The sequence below is a fragment of the Hypanus sabinus genome, chromosome 10 (genome assembly GCF_030144855.1).
Source record: "Hypanus sabinus isolate sHypSab1 chromosome 10, sHypSab1.hap1, whole genome shotgun sequence".
NCBI lineage: Eukaryota > Metazoa > Chordata > Chondrichthyes > Myliobatiformes > Dasyatidae > Hypanus > Hypanus sabinus.
In genome coordinates this window covers 39,830,844-39,854,652 of record NC_082715.1, presented here as the reverse complement: position 1 = coordinate 39,854,652, position 23,809 = coordinate 39,830,844, and the positions used below count along the sequence as shown (strand labels likewise).

Below are 23,809 nucleotides of genomic sequence, written 5' to 3'. Positions count from 1 at the left end.
CCGGAGGGAGGTCGGTGGGGAGGGATGGGGGGGTGAATGGACAAGGGAGTCGCGTAGGGAGCGATCCCTGCGGAAAGCCGAGAGTGGGGGGGAGGGGAAGATGTGTCTGGTGGTGGGATCCCCTAGGAGGTGGCGGAAGTTACGGAGGATTATACATTGGATTGTACGAAGGATTATACGTTACAAATTTATCTATCACTCGCTGTTTTACTATGTGCAATTCAGTGTTTTAAAACTGAGTTTACCTTGAAGTAGAAATATTTCACATTCCATTAATTAGGAATTAAATTTTAAAGCTCCTTTTAGTGCCATCAATAAACAGAATAGAATTAACAACCACTAACAGAGATACAGATTGGCCTGTCTCTATTTGGTTATTATATCAAAAAAAACCACTAGGTTTCCCAGACAACACACACAAAAATGCTGGTGGAGCTCAGCAGGCCAGGCAGCATCTATGGGAAAAAGTACAGTCGACGTCTTGGCCCGACATCAGCAGGCACAGGGAGAACAGTGCTATGGATGGGTGGGCAGAAGTGGGAGCTGGGAGGAGGATGTAACCTGTGGTCAGAAAGAAGGCAGCAAATATCAATCGTGAGTAGTGCTGGGGTGGTTGTGGGTATGATATTACTGGTCAGTTTGATGGGACTGCAGGAGATTTAACAGTTTTAAAGATACTCACAGAACTGTGCAAAAGTCTTCACAACATTCATATAGTTAGGATATCCAAGACTTCTGCACAGTACTGGCATAAATGTATTGCACTTATTATACTGCCATAAAAAAAACCAAATTTCATGACATATGCATGTGAATGATGGTAAACCTGATTCTTATATGAGTCTCGAGTGTGGACTGAGACTGGGAAGGGGACAAGGACAATGAAATCATAGTTGGAAAAAAAGAAAGTGAGAGGGGTGGGAGCAGGAAACACCAGAAAGACAATCTGTTATGATCAATAAAACCAATTGTTTGGAATGAAATGACTTTGCCTGGTGTCTCAGGGCTGAGGGTGTCTGCACCCATGCCACCTCCTGACCTTGCACTCTGCCACGTCCCACACCCTATCCCAGCACCCTTTGCTCCTGCCAGGTTACAAACTCACTCTCCGCTCATCGATGACAAATACACAGCTGTGCAAAAATCCTGGGCACCCTAGCGATATACGTGTGCACAGTACTGTATCTCACCCCTCCTTGCCTGCATTTAGCTGTTTATCTTCTTCAGCTTAGAAAGCGCAGCTGTGATTATTCACAAAAATAAAGGCAGGCAGCTTCTTTGTAATAAGCAAACTGGCTTGCCTCATCTGACCAGGAGGGTGCAATTCAGCTGAATTCCCATTTCGGTCCAATCCATCTCTGTTTGGGGGTTCGAACCGACTGCTTATCATGGAATCAAAGCTAATACAGCGCTGCATCATTGTTTACCAGAAGCAAAATGAGAGGCATTTTCTACATTTGAACAAAGCACAGAAGGGGAAAGTCTTCAGCTTCTACTACAGTGAAACTATTCTTCCAGGGGAACTCAATTGGTTCTAGTGAGGCATACTTACACCAACAAATATCGCTTCAGGTCAGAATGGGGAGAGGCAGGTTGGAAGCAAGTTCGACTCACTTGATCGGGTGTTCTGGAGACGGGTGTGTATATCTGGCAACTAGACCGACAGTACATGGTTACCACTAGCCAACAATTCTGAAGTGGTCAAGCCACACCATCCACTCTCCAGAAGGAATATACTAAGCTTCACCTACAATACGACATTGCAGCAGTTCCATCAAACCAGTGCTGCACAACTGACATTTTGCATGCAGACTGGCCTCAGAGCATGAAGGCACCCGATACTCAGAAGCATGTAATCCAACTTCCTAATATGCACACGAGGAAAAGCTGTTCATGCATCACAATTCATTTCATGTTCCGAACATTTCATGAATGAATTTCAAAATGGATGTTTAAACTTGCACACAAGATGCTCTCCATTATTTAACAAGAAGGAAGCTAGAATATCACATTGGCACATATTTAAATAAAATATTTTTGAACATGTTCATACTTTAAATCTGGGATTGTAATAATGTTATTAATCATCTTCCATATTATTTAATACCTAAAAGCATCCCTCAGTGTCAAATGTTAACAGTGACCGTGATGCTGAAAATGCTACTAGAAAAGCACAGAACAGTTACAGCATGTAAGGAGATCTTGTCCATACTGTTTCTGCCAGCTCTCACTTGTCCCATTCCCCTGTACCCTGCAAATGCTTTCCATTCAGTTGCACACTCAGATCCCTTTTCAAAGGTTACCATAAAATATGCCATCACCAGTACTCCTGGCAATGCATTCCAATCCCGAACTATTCACTGCATTAAAAAAAGATCTCCGCATGTCACATTTGGTTCTGATAACAATTTCATTGCATGTACTCTTGTTCTCAACCTTTGTGCCAATGAGAACTGTTTCCATCCATCAACTTTATCTAAAATCTTCAGAATCAGCTTTATTATCACCGGCATGTGATATGAAATTTGTTAACTTAGCAGCAGCAGTTCAATGCATACATAATCTAGCAGAGAGAAAAAAATAACAACTAAATCAATTACAATTTACATATATTGAATAGATTAAAAACTGAGCAAAAAACAGAAATAATATTTTTTTTTAAAGTGAGGTAGTGTCCATGGGTTCAATGTCCATTTAGGAATCAGATGGCAGAGGGGAAGAAGTTGTTCCTGAATCACTGAGTGTGTGCCTTCAGGCTTCTGTACCTCCTACCTGATGGTAACAGTGAGAAAACAGCATGCCCTGGGTGCTGGAGGTCCTTAGTAATGGACGCTGCCTTTCTGAGACAGTGTTCCTTGAAGATGTTCTGGGTACTTTCTAGGCTAGTACCCAAGATGGAGCCGACTAAATTTACAACCCTCTGCAGCTTCTTTTGGTCCTGTGCAAAAACACCATGCCCCCCCCTCCCATACCAGACAGTGATGCAGCCTGTCAGAATGCTCTCCACGGTACATCTATAAGAAGTTTTTGAATGTATTTGTTGACATGCCAAATCTCTTCAAACTCCTAATGAAGTATTGCTGCTGTCTTGCCTTCTTTATAACTATGTACATTGATAGGTTGGGACCAGGTTAGATCCTCAGAGATCTTGACACCCAGGAACTTGAAACTGCTCAATCTCTCCACTTCTGATCCCTCTGAGGATTGGTATGTGTTCCTTCAGCTTACCCTTCCTGAAGTCCACAATTAGCTCTTTCGCTTTATTGACATTGAGTGCCAGATTGTTGCTGCGACGCCACTCCACTAGTTTGCATATCTCACTCCTGTACACCCCTCTCGTCACCATCTGAGATTTTACCAGCAATAGTTGTATCATTAGCAAATTTATCGATGGTACTTGAGTTGTGCCTCACTGCACTGTCATGTGTAGCCAGAGGTAGAGCAATGGGCTAAGCACACACCCCTGAGGTGTATCAGTGTTGATCGTCAATGAGGAGGAGATGTTATCACCAATTCACACAGATTGCAGTCTCCTGGTTAGGAAGTCAAGGATCCAATTGCAGAGGGCGGTGCAGAGGACCAGGTTCTACAACTTCCCAATCAGGATTGATGGTATTAAATGCTGAGCTATAGTTGATGAATAGCATCCTGACATAGATGTTTGTGTTGTCCAGGTGGTCTAAAGTTGCGTGAGAAGCCATTGAGATTGCATCTGCTGTTGGCCTATTGTGGCGATAGGCAAATTGCAGTGGGTCCAGGTCCTTGCTGAGGCAGGAGTTCAGATGCCTCTTTGAGGCAAGTGGGAACTTCCACCCATAGCTGTGAGAGGTTGAAACTATCCTTGAATACTCCGCCAGTTGGTTGGCACAGGTGTTCAGAGCCTTACCAGGTACTCCATTGGGACCTTACGCCTTGCGAGGGTTCACTCTCTTTAAAGACAGCCTAGCTTTGGCCTCCAAGACAGAGATCACAGGGTCATCAGGTGCAGCAGGGATCTTCACAGCTGTAGTTGTGTTCTCCCTTTCAAAGCGTGCATATAAGGCGTTGAGTTCATCTGGTAGTGAAGCACCACTGCCATTCACACTATTGGGTTTCACTTTGTAGGAAGTAATGTCTTGCAAACCCTGCCAGAGTTGTCATGCATCCGATGTCACGTCCAAACTCATTCAAAATTGTCTCTCTGCCCTTGAAACAGCCCTCCGTAAATCATACCTGGTTTTCTGCTACAGGCCTGGGTTGCCAGACTTGAATGCCACAGATCTAGCCCTCAGCAGATCACGAACCTCCTGGTTCATCCATGGCTTTTGGTTTGGGAATGTACAGCAAGTCTTTGTAGGCACACACTCATCCACACAGGTTTTAATGAAGTCTGTAACAACTTCAGTATCTTTCAGTACCTCCACCAGATCCCCTCCTACACAAAATGGAGGAGGAACTCAACTGGTCAAGCAGCATCTCTGGAAATGAATTGATATTCGACATTTCAGACCCAGACCCTTCTTCAGGACTCTGAAAGAAGGGTCTCGGCCAAAAAACATGAACTACCTATTCTTTTCCATAGATGCTACTTGATCTGCTGATTCCTCCAGCATTTGGTGTGTGTTGTCTTGGATCTCCAGCATCTGCAGGCTCGCTCATGTTTATGATTTGATCCTGGGGAGGAACAACCTCAACCAGTCTAAACTGAATTCCCTCATCCCCAGAATTGGTTGCATCAATCTCTTCAGCAAATCTCATAAAACAGTCATCTCTTTCAATGAGTGTAGTACAAGAACACAATATTCCAGCTGTGTCTGAATCAGTGCTTTATCAAAGTCTATCACTATAACCTTGCTTCTGTATGCTGTACCTCTTTCTGTAAGCCCAATAACCTTGTTGCATATGCCCCAATCTCAAATAAAAACAAAGAATGCTAAAAATACTCAGCAGGGAGGCTAGCATTTGTTGAGATAGAGAATTAATTCATGGTTTAGTTGAACTTTCATCAGAATCCTGCACATCTTTAATAAATGAGCTGTTCTGCATATCTATCTCCCTCATTTCATTCTTCCTCCTGAAATCTATTTTTTTATATATATTTCAGCATTAAATTTTTCCTGCCAGGTATCTAGCCCTTTTCTCAGTCTGTCTGTATTGCTTTGAAGTCTCACCCTACACTGCATTAATCCCAGAACATTCTTCGCTCCTTTATCCACACCAGGCATCCTCATCCAACTGAGCTATGAGATACCGGAACTTAAGGGTGTTTGATCATTTTCAGAGCAGCTCGAATAGCAAGAGCGGTCAGAATCAGACCATATTTTCTCTTAACCAACCACTCTGAAGACAAATACCTAAAACTCTGCAGTTGGCAAAAAAAAAACTGCAGCATGATTGTAGTGTAATTTCGTGTAAATGCAAGTATCGTTTACCGTTTATCGTTTAATAGAAAGCATCTCTTCTTAAAAATTGCGCATGTTGTATCCAAGTCAATGAATAAATCACAATTCAGCTGGCACCTGGTGCTTGGGTGTTAGCCTAACAATAACATCATTAGTTATTTTAGTAGAGCATCTGCAACACAGGTGTTATCGTGTAGATCCCTGTCTTGCCGAACACTAGCTCAAGGGATGCTCAATCTCTCAAAATTTCCAACTCAAAATCACTTACCATCTTCTTAAAGCAAGAGCAAAAGAACATATAGTGAACACATGTTTACATCAAATTATTTGACCCAGCCTAGATTCTCAATCAACAATGTTCTTACATGGTTTTCAAAGTATGTGTGTTTGGAAGATACAATCTACCATTTTCTTTTCAAATCAGTCAACATAACAAATCATTTCAATTGATGGATATTATTTCCTTTGACTGCCCATTCAATACGGAATATTTCAGCTGATATTCTGAGACAATGTGGAAACCAACTGATCACACTACAAGCTTGGGGAGGGGCAGGCAGCCCTGGGTTATTTTGTCAATGCAAGCTTTATTGAAGGGTTTTGAATTACTGCCATTTGTCTGTGCCAAGATTGCTCAAGATCACAATGGTAACATTGAATCGCAGCTTCAATAATCCACTGCCCAAAGACCGACCGACTCAAAATCAGCAGCCAAACTCAATGTAATCAATATGATCACAGTGGGAAAAAAAAAATAAGTGTGAGAATCATTCTGATTGGAGTTGGATATGGAATCAGCTCTGGTAGGGTTTACTGGCAAAACCTAACATCATGAATGGCTATGATGCTTCATTCCCAGATCAGCTCACCACTTCCAATGCACACTCTGAAAGGGAGGATAAAGCTACAAATCCTCTGCAAATCCCTGCAAGAAAATACACCCTTGTAAGGTGTCAGGCCTGATGGTTTAACAGGTAAGACATTGAGAACCTGTGCCAAACAACTAGTGGGAGTTTCAAGGACATCTTCAATCTCTCACGACTGCAGGTGGAGGTTCCCACCTGCTTCAAAAGGGCAACAATCACACCAGTGCCCAGGAAGAGCAGGGTGAGCAGCCTCAAAGACTATCTCTCAGTTACACTCACATCTACTGTGACGAAGTGCTTTGTGAGGTTAGTCATGTCCAGAATCAACTCCTGCCTAAGCAAGGACCTGGACCCGCTGCAATTTACTGCAGATGCAATTTCACTCAGTCTTGGACCACCTGGACCTCAGAAGCCCTTTGACAAGGTACTGCACATGAGCTACTAAACAAGACAAAAGCTCATGGTATTACAGGAAGGATAACAGCATGGATAAACGACTGGCTGACTGGAAGAAGGCAAAGTGTGGGATAATGGGGGCCTCATGTCTGTTGCTTTGACTAGTGATGTTTTGCAGGTTTTGATGTTGGATCCATTATTGTTGATCTGGATGGCAGAATTGATGGCTTTGACATCAAGTTTATGGATGATAAAAAGACAGGTGAAGGGGCAGATGGTGGAGAGGATGCAGGGAGTCTGCAGAAGGACATGAACAGATTGGGAGAATGGGCAAAGCAGTGACAGATGGAAGGAAGTGTATGCAAGTATATGGTTTGCACTTTAGTACAAGGAATAAATGTGTAGACTATTTTCAAAACCTTGCCAACTTAGAAATCAAGAGGTACAAAGGAACTTAGGAGACCTAGTATAGGATTCCCTTAAGGTTAATTTGCAGGCCGAGTCAATAGAAAGGAAGGCAAATGATTTCAAGTGGACTAGAATATAAAAAGTAAGGATTTATGAGCTATAAATGTCTAAATTTAAGGCATCAGACAGACCACATTTCGAGAGTTGCAAGCATTTTTGAGGCTCATGTCTAAGAAGGTGTGTGCTGACACTGGACAGTGTCCAGAGCAGGTTTTTAAGAAATATCCTGGGAATGAATGAGGAGCAGTAGATGCCTCTGGGGCTGTACTTGCTGAAGTTTAGATAAATGAAACCTACTGAGTACTGAATAAAGTGGACATGGAGAGGATGTTTTCAAAAAGTGTGAGAGTCTAAAGCCAGGAGGCACAGCCTCAGAGTAGATAGATTTTCCTTTAGAAGAGAGATGAGGAAGAATTTCTTTAGCCAGAGGGTGGTGGAGGCCAAGTCAGTGATGTTACCTACCCCTTAACTGGGTGTCTGACCAGCAGAGAAAGAAGAATCCGTTAGAGTCTGGTGGTACCAAACTAAAGGTGTTTATTAGTAAACTACACGATACAATATCAAAAATGCAAATATACATATAAAACAAGTTAGCAGTAATAACCCTAAAAGCGTAGGAATAATAATAATCAATAATAAACAAGCTCTATCGATGTCTAGGGATAAATGAATTGTCATAGGAAAGTATAGAGTTCAGTTCATAAATGCTAAGGTGGTTATGGTTGTTGTATTGAAATCGTTGGGGAGAGAGCGCGAGTGAGCGAGGTGTAACAGCAACAGCTGCGGCAGGCAAACCTCTTGTGGCTTTCTTAATCTGTCGTGTCATTGTGGCCATTCAGTTATGACCCCTCTGGTCTTCAGCTAGACCGTTCTTCTGTGGTGGACTCGTCACTCTGGCATGAGTGGACACACACACAAGTCCCCACCGGCCCTGCTGTAACACTGTGAGCTTTACTGACCGATCTCCTGGTTCGGTCTCCAAAGCCCCCACCTTTCTGTGGGTTCCCAACACTCGGTCAGTGTCCACTGGTGTGTCTGAAGGGTGTCTCTCCAGACGTGTCTTTTTATCCCCACTCATGGGGTCTCAGTTATCCATCAACTCTGAATGACCGTGTCCATCAAATCAGGCCACCCCGCTATCTCCTGAGGAATGTTAACGCGTAAAGTCCTTGTAGTGGAAGGTAAACAATCCAGGAAGAGTCAAAATACAGTAAATCAACAGTCTCTCCCCTCCCTTATCTGTAGCAGATGTTCTTGCCTGTTTTCCATCTCTCTCTCTCTCATGAGCAGCATAGCAACAGTAATAGTTTGCGGTTCTCAAAGGGGGGGAAATGGTTAACTCTGCACCCCATTGTCCATCAGGTCTGTTCATCACTCATAACAGTGAGTACTGTATATTTAAAGCAGATCATTGACAGGATCTTAATTAGTAAGTGTGTCAAAGATTACAGGAAGTACGCAGGAGAATGGTGTCGAGAGGGAAAATAAATCAGCCATGGTAGAGCAGACTCAACGGGCTGAAAGGGCGAATTCTGTCTAATGGCGAGTCTGGACCTAATACAACTCCATCCCAATTTGTGAACTTGGCTTCCTCCTTGAAATTCCAAATATTTCTTGCAGCTGCAGTATTAAAACCCCAAAATAACTGCATGATTTTAAAGTTTGACTGAGGCTGATAATAAATTTAGATAATCAGTGATACTTTAATGATTTTACTTTCAGTAACAGAGTCAGTAGTAAGCTGACTTGCTCCAAAATACTAGGCATTAATATCTCTACTCCAGCATTATTTCTTTGTGCACTGTGGTCGGGAATCCAGTGGTTATATTTGGTTGTTAGTAGTATTGCTTCAAGGGCACTAGTGACATATCCCCTATGGAAAAGTTACCTAATCATGCACATCCTGAGGTCACTGAGTGGTACTGCAAGTCATTCCCAAAGCCAATTACATAGTTCATCTCCATGAGGAATATCAAATTCTCTTTGGTTTGGAGAAAAATAGCAAGAAAGAACCATCTCTGTATCTTAGGCAGCTGTTTGGCAACAACTTCTTGGATAGATTACAAATAAGAAGAAACCATAACATTCTATAACGCAAGAAGAAGCCGTGCAGCTGGTGTACCAGAACCAAGTCCACTTCTTCAAACAGCAGTACATGTTCTTCTCTTAGGCCACTTCAAATCTTTGATCAATTTTTCTTCAAAAGACGTATTGGGTTCTGTGTCACTTCATATTCTATACATTAGTAATGTTCTGAATGGAAAATTTTCTTCTCCTCTCGTCATCCTCAATCCCCATTTTAAGTTGTGCACATAGGTCCCAGCCACATTAGCTAACAACCAATAAGGAGAAACTGTTTTTAACCTCTTGCCCACCCACAGCCCCATTCAAAACCCTTCATAACTATAGCAATTGGCCACAACTCATCTTGGGTATGGAAGTCATAAAGATTAAAATTTCACATCTCTTTTCATAATTATTTTTCAGTCATCCCATGTGACATCAAGACAAACTGAAATAACATCTCTCTACATTGGTATTCCCAAAAGGCAAACTGATTATCTTCATTAATTTTATGGCAATCAAGAACACCTCCAGCAACTGCTCTCTCATTAGCCTGCATAGTTACCTCTACAGTTCTCCAAATTTCTATAATCCCAATCAAAGCACCAACACTCCACACAAACCTGCTGGTCTACAAGCTGTCCCTAACTAGTATCATTAAAAAAAGTTTCCTCATCTTCAATGGTTCGCATGAGGAACACACTTATCAGGAGTAATTGCATTTATCATTTTGAGGGATAGTTTTGTAGAATTAGAGAAAAAGCAGGAGGGGCAAGTGAAATGTAAACACAGGAAAAGTAAACCAATCGGATTACTTCAATGTTTGATATTCTATATAAGCTTTGTCATTTTCCATACATATTTTGACTGTACACAAGTGCAGTCTTCACGACTCTTATGTCCCTTCCATAGTTTGTGTATCATCACACGGTTTCAATAACATGGCAGTGTGCTCAGACACAGTGGCCTCTTGAGGGCCAACCAATGGTATTTTTGTCTTTTCTAAACATCTTTTTTACAGCTGCAAGACAAAACTGGACTTTAAGAACTTCGGGTGCTGCAGGTTTACCCCGACCAGTGAGCTACTCATTGGCGGGGCAGCTGGGCTTGGTGTGGACCATGTTGTTGCCTGCTACAGGAAGCCATCAAAGGCATCAGAGTTGGTGCACGAATGCAGCATGCGATGTAAAAGCAAAAACTGCACTGGGCGTTTCTTTTGCGATCACAAAACCCTGCTGGACATTGACAATGTAACAATGCAGGCAGGCCCACTTACCCCGTTTGTTGGCACAACAGGGATGTTGCCTGGATTGGAGAGCACGCTTTATGAGAATAAGGTTGAGTGAGCTTGGCCTTTTCTCCTTGGAGTGATGGAGGATCAGAGGTGATCTGATAGAGGTGTACAAGATGATGAGAGGCATTGATCCTGTGAATAGTCAGGGCTGAAATGGCCAACGCGAAGGGGCATAGCTTTAAGGTGCCTGGAAGTAGGTACAAGGGGGATGTCAGAGGTAAGCTTTTCACAGAGAGAGTGATGGGTGCAGGGAATGCACTGCCAGCAAAGGTGGTAGAGCCGGATACAATAGAGTCTTTCAAGAGACTGTTAAGACAGGTATTTGGAGCTTAGAAAAATAGAGGGCTAAGCAGCAGGGTAATTCTAGGCAGTTTCTAGAGCGGATTACATGGTCAGCACAGCATTGTGGGCCGAAGGGCCTGTAATGTGCTGTTGAAACATACATAGAAAACCTACAGATTTCTATGTCCCGATACAGCAGGGAATCTGTGTAGCCTGACTTTCAGCAAGGACAAGGCCTCAAACCATGGGCTTACCTGCTGCTGCAGCCCAGCAGAGGAGACACCAGAACCAGTGTAGGGTGGCTCCATGTCTGGTGGGGGCTGGCTTTTCCCACTGGCACTGCCCTGCAGTGGTTGATTGGTAGAACGACAAGTTGGACAGCCAGAAGCATATCATGAATTTGCAGAACGTGTCACTAAGGGACTCTAAGGATGTTTTGTTTTTGCATGACTGCATGTTTGCCAGCTATCTTCAAAGTGCTGTGTGTATCTTGTGCTGTGTGTGTGTTGCACCTCGGCCCTGGAAGAACACTGTTTCGTTTGGCTATATTCCTGTGTAGTCAAGTGATAATTAAACATGAACTCGAGCAGCCAGAATGAATCCTGATTTCAAGCAAACTCTCTTCGGGGGGGGGGGGGGATGTTGATCTTGCCACAACCATGCCAAAAACTTCAATTATTCCACTGCCAACCTTCCATTTTCTTTACTTGAGCACTGCTAGTCCAATTCCTAGCAAATACATTCACTGTGCTGGTTCAATTTCACGGTTTCTCTAAAGCCTGCTTTTACACCTTTCTTCAATAAGATCCTCTTTAAAACTTACCTCTCGCCTACCTCACCATTAATCAACCCAGTTGTTGTCAACACAAGTGTCGAAGCTTTGCAGGCTTGATTTTGGAAAATGTCTCATTTCACTAAACACCGGAGTGAGAATTATCAGGCACAGAAGAGGAGAATTACACTACTTTGTAAGTACATTTATTTAGAGTAGAGTATAGCCGAGTTACTACTCTACAAACAGGAATGCACTGCAGAATTTTTGCTTTTTGCTTCACAATTCCAGCCCAAATGCAAGATTATAGAAATCAAACAGTACAGCACAGGAACAGCTAACAATGCTGTGAACTAATTAAATCGGTAATCAAATGGCCAGCAAAACTCATCCCTTATGCTTACACAAAGTCAATATCCTTCCCCATCTTGCATATTCATGAGCCTCTTGATTGCCCCTATTGTATTTGCCTCCACCACACCAGGCAGAACATCCCCGGCACCTACATTTCTGATATAAAAAAAGTACCACGCACCTCTCCTTTGAACTTACGCCCTCTTGCTTTAATTTATTTATTAATTTACAAAATGTGGGCATCGTCAGCTAAGCCAGCATTTATTGCCCATCCCTAGTTGCCCTTGAGAAGGTGGTGATGAGCTCCCTTCTTGAACTGCTGTAGTCCCTGAGGTGAAGGCACACCAGACCTCAGACATCTCAGCTCCGGGAAAAAGATACCGGCTGTCCATCCTATCGACATGAATGCCTTCCTTTATTTTAAAAGCCTCTATCGGATCTCCTTTCAGCCTCCACCACTCCAGGAAAAACGACCCAAGCTTGTCCAAGCTCTCCTTATATTACATGTCCTTTAATCCAGGGAGTCTCCTGGCAAACCTCTTCGGCACTCTCACTAATGCCTTAACATCCTTAAGTTGTCTTGTTGCAGCAACTGAAGTCAGTGAAGGCAGCACAACTTGACTAACTTTCCCGAGCATATAGAAACATAAAAACCTACAGCACAGTGCAGGCCCTTTGGCTCACAAAGCTGTGCCGAACATGTCCTTACCTTAGAAATTACATCAGGTTACCCATAGCCCTCTATTTTCCTGAGCTCCATGTACCTGTCCAGGAGTCTCTTAAAAGACCCTATCGTATCTGCCTCCACCACCATCAACGACAGCCCATTCCACACACTCACCAATCTCTGCGTAAAAATTTACTCCTGACATCTCCTCTGTACCTACTTCCAAGCAGCATAAAACTGTGCCCTCTCGTGCTAGCCATTTCAGCCCTGGGAAAAAGCCTCTGACTATCCACACGATCAATTCCTCTTATCATCTTGTATATCTCTATCAGATCACCTCTCGTCCTCTGTTGCTCCAAGGAAAAAAGGCCAAGTTCACTCAACATATTCTCATAAGCATGCTCCCCAATCCAGGCAACATCCTTGTAGATCTTTCTCTGTAACCTTTCTATGGCTTCCACATCCTTCCTGTAGTGAGGCAACCAGAACTGAGCACAGTACTCCAAGTGGGGTCTGACCAGGGTCCTATATAGCTGCAACATTACCTCTCGGCTTTTAAACTCAATCCCACTATTGATGAAGGCCAATGCACCGTATGCCTTCTCAACCCCACAGTCAACCTGCGTAGCAGCTTTGAGTGTCCTATGGACTCTGACCCCAAGATCCCTCTGATCCTCCACATAATGCACTCTAAAAGAAATCAGTGCGAAACAAACTTTCATTGACTATAGAATTTATATCCTGGAACTCAAAATGCTTAACAGTAGAAATTCAATTTCATTCTATTATATTTAAAATATTAATTTAATGCCCACAATTGAATGCAAATTACAAATATCAAATATGAATTTCACCACAGTAATAAAAAAACTAAGAAAACACATTGACTTCTGCAGAGTACTCACTGTGTAACACACTAACAGTGAGATACTAACAAAATGAGAGAAGTATTTACAATTATAAACCTACTGTAGGCGGAGGACTCTGCCTGTATAAAGTCAGCACATAAAAGCTTGAGGCATTATAAAAAGCACCAGAGTTCAGCATTGATTGAAGCAGAGAGTCCATCAATGCTAAGAAGAATTATAAGAAAAGGGAATGAGGAGAAAGGAAGAGTGTGAATTCAAGTATGATTAGGCTACTGCTGATGAGAGGAAAAACTGTATCAGGAATAGGTTTGATCATGAAGTGTGCATTACTTTGAGCATTCACTACAAATATATTTAAATCACCTCTTCATCTCTGCATTCGATCCAACCTCAACCTCCAGAAAAGTGCAAGGCCAACCGCTCAATAAAACAATCCAAGCATAAAACCACAGCGGATTTTAAGAATGTTTAAAAGTGGGATAACCAAGTTTCTCAATAATGAAAGCAGTTCTCAAACTACAAGGCTGTTGAGTGAAAACTTCAACATTGTCCTTCATTAGCTGCATGACTTCAATCTGGAGCAGTCTATCTGCTTAAGGAAAAGACCTTTAATCAGTTTTCAGAGTAGACAGTTGGAATTGAAGGACGCACAGCACATGGAGAAGGAAAATTCCCCACAAAGGCTCCCGAACAACAGAAATAAGGCTGGATCATTGGACAGAATAATGGCATTGATCATACAGCAGGTAGTCTTTTAGCTGGCTCTCATCTGCAGGTAAATCCCTTCAGTGTTACTCTGAAGAACTAATGAAGGAAGATTGTACTGACAAGAATGAAAATATTTTGTTTTGGTTAAGGTCCACACACAAAATTACAAGTTTAATTTAATGCTATGTTGCAGTTAATACTACAGTAAAAAAAAAGAAGGCCATGCACAATATTATCAGCAGTTTAATTATAGCTCAGAGAAAAGTGGGGTATGGATAGCAGAGTGCGTTTTCAAACAATACGTATTATCTTTATAGAAATCAAAACACTTTAAACAAAGGGCAAAATATAAACAAGTTTACACACTTTCTTTCATTATCATTCACAAACAAGGCTCACTCATTGTCTGCAGGCAGCAATTTCAAAACTGTAATTATTGCCAATCTACTTTCAATTCAGCATTAGAAGATCAACAAATATCATATTCAGGGCTGATCACATTAAAGACCAAATGAATAATTTGGATGGCTTATATATACTGCACGTTTCTTCTCAAGTCCAATACTTGCTTCAGTTCAAATCACATTATCCGGAGATAGGTTACATAGAAAATAAGCAAAGTTACAAAAATAATGCTGAAACGTAGTACTCCCGTAGTACAAAAGTTTAATATTGATAAGATTTTGCTCTTAATCATAATTACTGGAACATGTTTATGAATGGGTATCAAGTGAAAAACTTAGCAATGACCAGCTGCAATACCTTGCACATTTCAATATTCAGGATTTGTCTCATGTTATTCATGAAAAATATGCCATATCTATCATACACAAATGCCTCTGTAAATCATGCTCTGGCATTAACTGTGATAACTTAAAGCATCTCCCATTAACACATTTGACTTAAGAAAATTATCTTTTTATCACCACCAAACTTCACTTCAACTTTTTTTCCATTGAGAAATGAATCAAGAGAATGTTAACCTATTACACAGCTGAATATCAAAGGCAATCCTGTCCAAATACTATATTATTTGGTAAATAATACATCAAAGCATCAAAGCTGTCAGAAAGTATTAGAAATATTCCAAAACATTTATCTACAAAACAGGCCAGGTGCAAATGTGATAATTTACAAACTTTAGGAATATTTGACTTGTAACCAGTAACCTTACAACCAATTTCCAGCAAAAATAACTTAAAATTAACTGGCAAATAAGATGGTAGAATTTTCAAAATGTAAATTTTTCATTGTATGTTAAAGTTAAGCTGCTCAGAAGCAAGCCATGTGAGCAGAATGCAACTTCACATCTTAGCATGGTCCCAGGTGAGGAAATGCATCATTCGTTTGTGTTTCAAGGCATTCAAAATTTTCTTCCCAAATACATATCAAAATTTTACCCCCACCTGTCTGTAACCTGGGTCCTGTCTTGTCCTAGGAGCTTTGGTCTTTTATCCTGGTTTTTCAACTTCGATAGGCTTCAACTTTTGATAATAGGAATGTCTAGAAACAAAAATGTTAATTAAGATCAGATTTGTAGAATAGAATTTTAACACAAGAAATGAACACCACAATTTTCTACAGATACACTGAAAAAAAACTAATTCTACTTATTCTGCAATTTGACTGAATTAATCCTAACTTTTTCCATACTATTGTAGTTGATTTTAATGTAGCATCCATTGTTCCAAAATTACTTATTCATAGTATTTTCCTTACTGGCTATATATCACATGTAAAAGATTCCTAACATTTCTGCACAAGATTTTGCTCAAACATGGTGCATCAATCAAAAACCACACAATTTAAAACCACCCACTACATTTAAACTTTTAAGACAATCTTTTAAGTCTATGCACTCTCTTGACCAAATAATCATAAAATCCAGATCATGTTAGTACCATGGAAGACCACGCTAAGCTACTCAAATCCTTTACCTGTGTTGTATCGTTATTTCAAACACATATTTTAAAATAACATACAATTAACTTTTGATGTCACCTCACAGTTTTGACTTTCTTGGTTCAAGTGAAAGATACTGTTCAGGGCTCAATTTAGGAAAAGGAAAACCTATCAGAATTTGTTAATTGCAATTTCATTCTTCGGCTTGGCCTTTTATCTTGCCTTAAATGTGCGAACAAATGAAGCCAAATCACAATGATTGTCCAGCTGCAGTGAAATTCCGACGGGCCAATCAGGCCACAGCGACAAAGTTTCTCACAGGTCAGTAATGCTTGTTTAAAAGGAGAGCTTCGCAGATGTCCAGGCTCATTCTAATGGCCTAAACAGTGGCAGGAGCAAGCCCCAGCGATAAAGTTTCTTGCAAGTTGGCGGTACTAGTTTAATAGTACAGAAGGGACAAGCGGGGAAGCCACTGTCAGGAATAGGTCAGTGGTGAGAGTAGGAGTGTCAGGCTTTGACTCAAAGGAGGCATCGGCTTGAAAGAGGCGCTGGCTCTGGGCAAGTTCTGTTAAAGTTCCTTCCCACCCTTACTGGACCTAGTGTAGTAAATGGCTGTTGTATGTTCTTCATGCCAGATGTTGGAGTCCTGGGAGACTTAGAGTCTCCCAGGGAACTACATCTGCGTGGTGCATCCAATTGCAGCTCCTTGAAGACCGTGTTAGGGATCTGGAGCAGCGGCTGAATGTTCCTCGGCTTGTCTGGGAGAATGAGGAGATAATCGATTAGGGTTACAGGGAAGTAGTCACCCCGAAGTTGCAGGAGGCAAGTAGCTGGGAGACTCTCAGGAGGAATGGGAGCATGAATAGACAGTTAGCACAGAGCACCCCTGTGACAATTCCCCTCAAAAATAAGTATACCATTTTGATACTGTCATGGGAGGATGACCTTCCAGGGAAATGCCACGGAGACTGTGTTACTGGCACTGAGCATGGGTCCGTGGAGAAGAAGGGAACGAGGGAGAAGAGGGGAGCGGTATTGATAGAGGACTCAATAGTCAGAGGAACAGATAGGAGATTCTGTGGACGTGAACTGGACACCCAGATGGTACGCTGCCTCCCAGGTGCCAGGGTCAGTAACGTCTTTAATCACATCCACAACATTTTAGAGAGATAAGGAGAGCAAACAGATGTCTTGGTACATACCGGTACCAATGACAAACAAAGGAAAAGTGAAGAGGTCCTGAAAAGAGAATTTTGATAGCCAAACAGAAAGCTGAGAAGCAGGACCTCCAGGGTAGTAACTTCTGGATTGCTGCCTGTGCCACACGTCAGTGAGGGGAAAAGCTGGATGATTTGGCAAATTAATGTGTAGCTGAGAAGCTGGTGCAGGGGGCAGGGCTTCAGGTTCTTGGATCATTGGGATCTCTTCTGGGGGAGGTATGACCTGTTCAAAAGTGATGGGTTGCACCTAAACCCAGGGGCAGCCAATATTCTCACGGGCAAGTTTGTTAGAGCTGTTGGGAAGGGTTTAAAGTAATCCAGCAGAAGAGTGAGAAACGGAGTTAAGGGACTCAGGATTGGACTGATGGTAAAAAACCAAAGATAGTGTGCAGTCAGACTGTCAGGAAGGGCAGGCAGATGATAGGACATAATTGCAGCCAGCAGGGTGAGTATCAGTGCACTAGGATGCAAAATCAAAATGGGTAGCAAATACAGTACTCAAAGTGTTATATCTCAATACATGGACTGCAAGAAATAAGGTGGATAATCTTCTTGCTTTTTTTTTACTGATTGCCAGGTATGATGTTGTGGCTATCACTGAACTGCAGCTGGGAGCTAAATGTCCAAAGGTAAATACTGTATCGGAGGAATAGGAAGGTAGGCAGAGGGGGTGGCATGGCTTTGCCAGTAAAGAATGACAACAAATCATTAGAAAGATGTGACACAGGAGCGAAAGATGTTGAATCCTTGTGAGTTGAGTTAGGAAGCTACAAGGGTAAAAGGACCCTGATGGCAATTATATACAGGCCTCCCAATCGAAGCCAGGATATGAACCACAAATTAAAAACGGGAAAGAGAAAAGGCATGTCAAAAGGGTAATGTTATGACAGTCATGGGAGATTTCAACATGCAGGCTGGTTGGGAAAAACAGGTCGGAAATGGATCTCAGAGTGTGAGTTTGTTGAATGTCTAAGAGATAGCTTTTTAGAGCAATTTGTCATAGAAGCTACTAGGGGATCAGCAAGACTGGATTGGGTATTATGTAGTGAACTGGGGTGATTAGGTTGCTTAAGGTAAAAGAACATTTAGGAGGCAGTGATCACAATATGATTGAGTTAAACTTGAAATTTCATAGGGAGAAAATAAAGTAGCAGTATTTCAGTAAAGGAAATTATGGTGGTATGAGAGAGGAGTTGACCAAAGCAAATTGGAATGAGACATTGGCAGGGATGACAGCAGAGCAGCAATGGTGTGAGTTTCTGGGAAAAATGAGGAAGATGCAGGATAGATGAATTCCAAAAACAAAGAAATACTCAAATGGCAAAATGGTACAACCATGGCTGACAAGGGAAGTCAACGCTAATGTAAGAGCAAAAGAGAGGGAATACAGCAAAGCAAAAATTAGTGGGAAGATAGAGGATAGTGAAGCTTTTAAAACCCTACAGAGAGTAACTAAAAGAATCATTGGCAGGGAAAAGATGAAATGGTGAAAGTAAGCGAGCAAACAATATCTAAGTGGAAAGTAAACCGCTAGAAAATGAGGCCAGAGAAATAATAATGGGGGCCAAGGAGATGGCAGATGAACTAAATGAGTATTTTGCATCAGTTTTCACTGCGGAAGACACTAGCCGTGTGCCAGAAGTTGAAGGGTATGAGGGAAGAGAAGTGAGTGCAGTTACTATTACAAGAGAGAGGGTGCTCAAAAAGCTGTATGACCCAAGAGTACACAAGTAACCCAGACCAGATTAACTACACCCTAGGGTTCTGAAAGAAATGGCAGTACAGGTTGTGGAGGCATTAGCAATGATCTTTCAAGAATTATTGGACTTGGGCATGCTGCCAGAGAACTGGAAAATTGCAAATATCCCTTAACTCTTTAAGAAAGGAGGGAGGTTCCAGAAAGGAAATTATAGACCAGTTAACCAGACCTCAGTTATTGGGAAGATGTTGGAGTCAACTGTTTAGGATGAGGTTATGGAATACTTGGTGGCACAGGACAAGATAGGACAAGTCAGCAAGGTTTCCTTCAGGGAAGATCTTGCCTGTCAAGCCTGTTGTTATTCTTTGAGGAGATAACATGTAGGATCGATAAAGGGGATGCAGAGGATGTTGTATATTTGGACTTTCAGAAGGCCTTTGACAAGATGCCACACATGAGGATCCTTACCAAGTTAAGAGCCCATGGCATTACAGGAAAGTTACTGGCCTACTTAGAGCATTGGCTGATTGGTAGGAGGCAGTGAGTGGGAATAAAAAGATCCTTTTCTGGTTGGCTTCCAGTGACTAGTGGTGTTCCACAGGGGTCAGTGGTGGGACCTCTTCATTTTATGCTGTATATTAATGATTTAGATAATGGAGTACATGGCTTTGTTGCCATGTTTGCAAATGGTACGAAGATTGGTTGAAAGACAAGTAGTGTTGAGCAAACAGGCTACAGAAGGACTTGGGTAGATTAGGAGAATGGACCAGAGAATGGCAAATGAAATACAATGTTTGAAAATGCAAGGTCATGCACTTTAGTAGTAGAAATAAATGTGCAGACTATTTTCTAAACAGAAAGAAAATCAAAAAATCTGAGATGCAAAGGGACTTGGGAGTCCTCGTGCAGAACATCCTAAAGGTTAACTTGCAGGTAGATTCAGTGGTGAGGAAGACAAAAGCAATGTTAGCATTCATTTCATGAGGTCTAGAATACAAAAGCAGGGATGTGATACTGAGACTTTATGAGGCACTGGTGAGGCCTCACCTTGAGTATTGTGAACAGTTTCGGGCTCCTTATCTAAGAAAAGATGTGCTGGTATTGGAGAGCGTTCAGAGGAGGTTCACAAGGATGATTCTTGGAATGAAAGGATTATCATACGAGTAACATTTGATGGTTCTGGGACTGTACTCACTGGAATTCAGAAGGTTGGGGGGGGGGAATCCCATTGAAATTTTTTAAAATGTTGAAAGGCCTAGACAGAGTCACTGTGGAAAGGATGTTTCCCGTGGTGGAGGAGTCTAGGACAAGAGGCACAGCCTCAGGATAGAGGAGCGTCCATTTAAAACAGAGGTGCGGAGAAATTTCTTTAGTTAAAGGGTGGTAAATTTGTGGAATTTGTTATCACATGGCAGCTGAGGAGGCCAGGTCATTAAGTGTATTTAAAGCAGAGCTTAATAGGTTCTTGATTGGACATGGCATCAAAGGTTATGGGGAGAAGACCAGGGAGTGGGGCTGAGAAGGGGAAAAAAATGATCAGTCATGATTGAATGGTGGAGCAGACTCAATGGTCCAAATGGCTCTCATGTCTTATGGTCTTATACGCCTTTGTCAAGCTACATCTTAACCTCCTGCACTAACTTGTTCAAACTTTCCTCATAAAGGAATGCTCTTCAATCCAGGCAGCTTTCTGGTAAATCTCCTCGACACTCTCTTAAGCTTCCACATCCTTTCCACAACAAAGAGCAGAACTGAACCCAATATTCCAAGTCTGGTCTAGCCAGTTTTACAAAGCTGCAACATTACCTCATGGCTCTTGAACTTAATGCCCTGACTAACGAAAGCCAACACACCATATGCAATCTCAACCGTCCTATCAACCGGCACAACAACTTTGAGGGACCCACAGACATTGATCCTAAAATTCTTCTACTCCTCCACACTGCTATGAATCCTTTCACCAGAATCTGACTGTCACAATCACTCTGATTCTTAGTCTTCATTATGATTGAACAAGGCAAATAATTAATAACAGTACTTCAAAAATGTCTTCGCTGCTGTTAGACTAGTATTTATTTTTAAGGGACTTTTAGTTTTGGGCATCTTTCACATTGTCAGGGTGATACAACAAAATGCATAACTATTCTTCAGGTTCAATATTCTTTAATGTCATGTCCAGTACACATGTAAAAAGAAAAACAAAACAATCACTGCTCTGGATTTGAAAAAAGACTAAGATAAAGAACAACAATTTAAAAACCATAATGCACACACAAGACAGCTTCTATAAATAGATTGATTGTATGTTCAAAAAGTAACGCGAGGCACGAGTGTCTGTATATAAGGTGACTGGCAGAAAATGATCAAGTCATGGTGGTTGGGGGAGTGGAAGGGTGGGGTGATCAGCCTTACTGCTTGGGAAAGTAACTGTTTTTGAGTCTGGTGGTCCTGGCGTGGATGCTATATCACTACCTCCCTCATGGGAGTAGAACAAACAGTCCATAACCAGGGCAGGTGGGATCCTTCATGATGCCGTTAGCCCTTTGCTGGCAATTTTCTGTATATATATATATAAAATCTAAGTGGCGGACAGGCTGAAGCTGGTGATGCGCTGGACAGTTCAGACTACCCGCGAGAACCTTCCTGTCCATCACAGTGCAGCTTCTACACCTTGTGTAACACACCTTGTCAGGATGCTATCCACTGTGTGCTGCAGAATGACACAAGCACAGATGTACAAAGCCCAGCTCACTTGAGCCTCCTCGGAAAGCAGAGGCGTTGGTGAGTTTTCTTAACTGTGTAGGCATCACTGGTACAGTTGACACTGATACTATAGTTCTATAGTATTAACTGGTTGAGTGCCATGGAACAGACTATTTAGCAGTTGTGCTACACAAACCAGGTTTTCATTCTATATTGCAATATCCACCAAATGACACACACAAATGCTGGAGGAACTCAGCTGATCAGGCAGCATCTATGGAAAGGAATCAACAGTTGACATTTTGGACCAAGACCCTTTATTGGGACTGGAAAGGAAAGTAAAGGGGGAAGAAGACAGAATAAAGTGATGGGGGAAGGGAAGGGAGCACAAGTTAGAAGATGACAGGTGAAGCCAGGTGGGTAGGGGAGGACAATGAAGTGAGAAACTGAGAGGAGATGGGTAAAGGGCTGAAGAAGTAATCTGATAGGAGAGGAGAATGGACCATGGGAGAAAGGGAAGGAGGAGGGTCACCAGGGTAAGTGGGAGGCAGGTAAGGGGATGAGGTAAGAAGAGCACTAGAAATATGGGATTGAAGAATAGAGAAGGGGGATGGGGAAAAATGACCAAAAGTTAGAGCAATCAATGCTCATACCATCAAATTGGAGGCTTCCCAGAGGGAATATGAGGGTATTGCTCCTACACCTTGACAGTGGCCTCATCACAGGAGGCATGAATTGATCTGCTCAAAGAAGTGGGGATTGGAATTAAAATGGTTGGCCACTGGGATATCCTGCTAGTTGCAGATAGAGGGAATGTACTCAACAATGCGGTCCAGCAACCAAAGTCAGGTCTCATCAATGTGATACCATGGAGGAACCCAACAGATTTGCAGGTGAAGTATCACCTCTCCTGGAAGAACTGTTCGGGGCCCTGAACTGAGGTAAGAGAGCAACACACACAAAATGCTGGAGGAGCTCCATAGGCCAGGTAGCATCGATGGAAAAGAGTAAACAGTCAACGTTTTGGGCCAAGACCCTTCATCAGTCCCGAGTTCCTCCAGCGTTTTGTGTGTATTACTTTGATTTCCAGCATCTGCAGATTTTCTAGTGTGAGAATCAGTAGGTTTATAAAAAAAATCAATAGACATTTGTCCCTAGAATCGGAGACAGAGACATTGAGAAAGGGGAAAGAAGAGTCAATAATGGACCAAGTGAATTTAAGGGTGGGGTGAAAGTTGGAGGCAAAGTTAATGAAATTAACAAGCTCAGCAGTGGTGCATGATGCAGTCTGTCTATGTCGCACAGAAACAGTTGAGGAGCTTTACCAGAGAAGGCTTGGAACATGGACTGTTCCGTATAGCCAACAAAAAGGTAAGCTTAGCTGGGCCTCACGCAGGAGCCCATGGCTCCACCTTGGAATTGGAGGATATGGGAAGAGCCTAAGAGAAATTGTTGAATGTGATGACCAGTTCTGCTAGATTGAGGATGGTGGTGGAGGAAGGGAATTGGTCAGGTCTGTTGTTGAGGAAGAAGCAGAGAGCTTTCAGGCCTTCCTGATGAGTTATAGAAGCGCATAGGAACCGGACATCCATGGTGAAAATGAGGCAACCATGGCTGGGGAATTGAATTGATCAACAGTATGTAATGCTTTGCAGATGGAGGTGGGAAGGGAGTATGCCAAGGGGGATTAAACAGAGTCAAAGTACATAGACACGAGTTCAGTGGGGCAGGAGCAGGCAGACACAATGGAACTCCATGGACAGTCAAGTACATCGATCTTGGTAACACCTGTGAATATTTTGGGGTAATCTACTGTATCTCGTGTTCCCGATGCAGCCTCTTCTCGGTTGGTAAGACCTGATTTATATTGCGAGACAGCTTTGTCAAGCACATTCACAATAAATAAGATTTCCTAGTGGCCAACTATTTTAAGTCCAATCCTCACTCCCATTCCAGGAAGTCAGTTTATAGTCTCCTCTACTGCCATGATGAGGCCACCCTCAGGTTGGAGGAGCAACATGACTTACTCGGTTTGGGCAGCCTCCAACCTGCTGACATGAATATTGATTCTCCAGTAATGTCTGGTAATTTTCCCCCTCCTCATTTCCTCTTCTTCCATTCCTCATGCAGGCTCCCCTGTTACATCTTCTGCTCACTTCAACTG

General features: G+C 42.2%; 1 protein-coding gene across 13 annotated transcripts in view; it reads right to left on the bottom strand.

Moving 5' to 3' along the window:
* Positions 1-23,809, bottom strand: part of LOC132400603 (dystrobrevin beta) — a 488,265-nt gene that overhangs the window by 379,913 nt on the left and 84,543 nt on the right. For all 13 annotated transcript variants that reach the window (XM_059981722.1, XM_059981724.1, XM_059981723.1 and 10 more), the window contains one exon: positions 15,528-15,624. The gene's annotated coding sequence lies outside the window, so the exon portion shown is untranslated. The remainder of the gene's footprint in view (positions 1-15,527; positions 15,625-23,809) is intronic.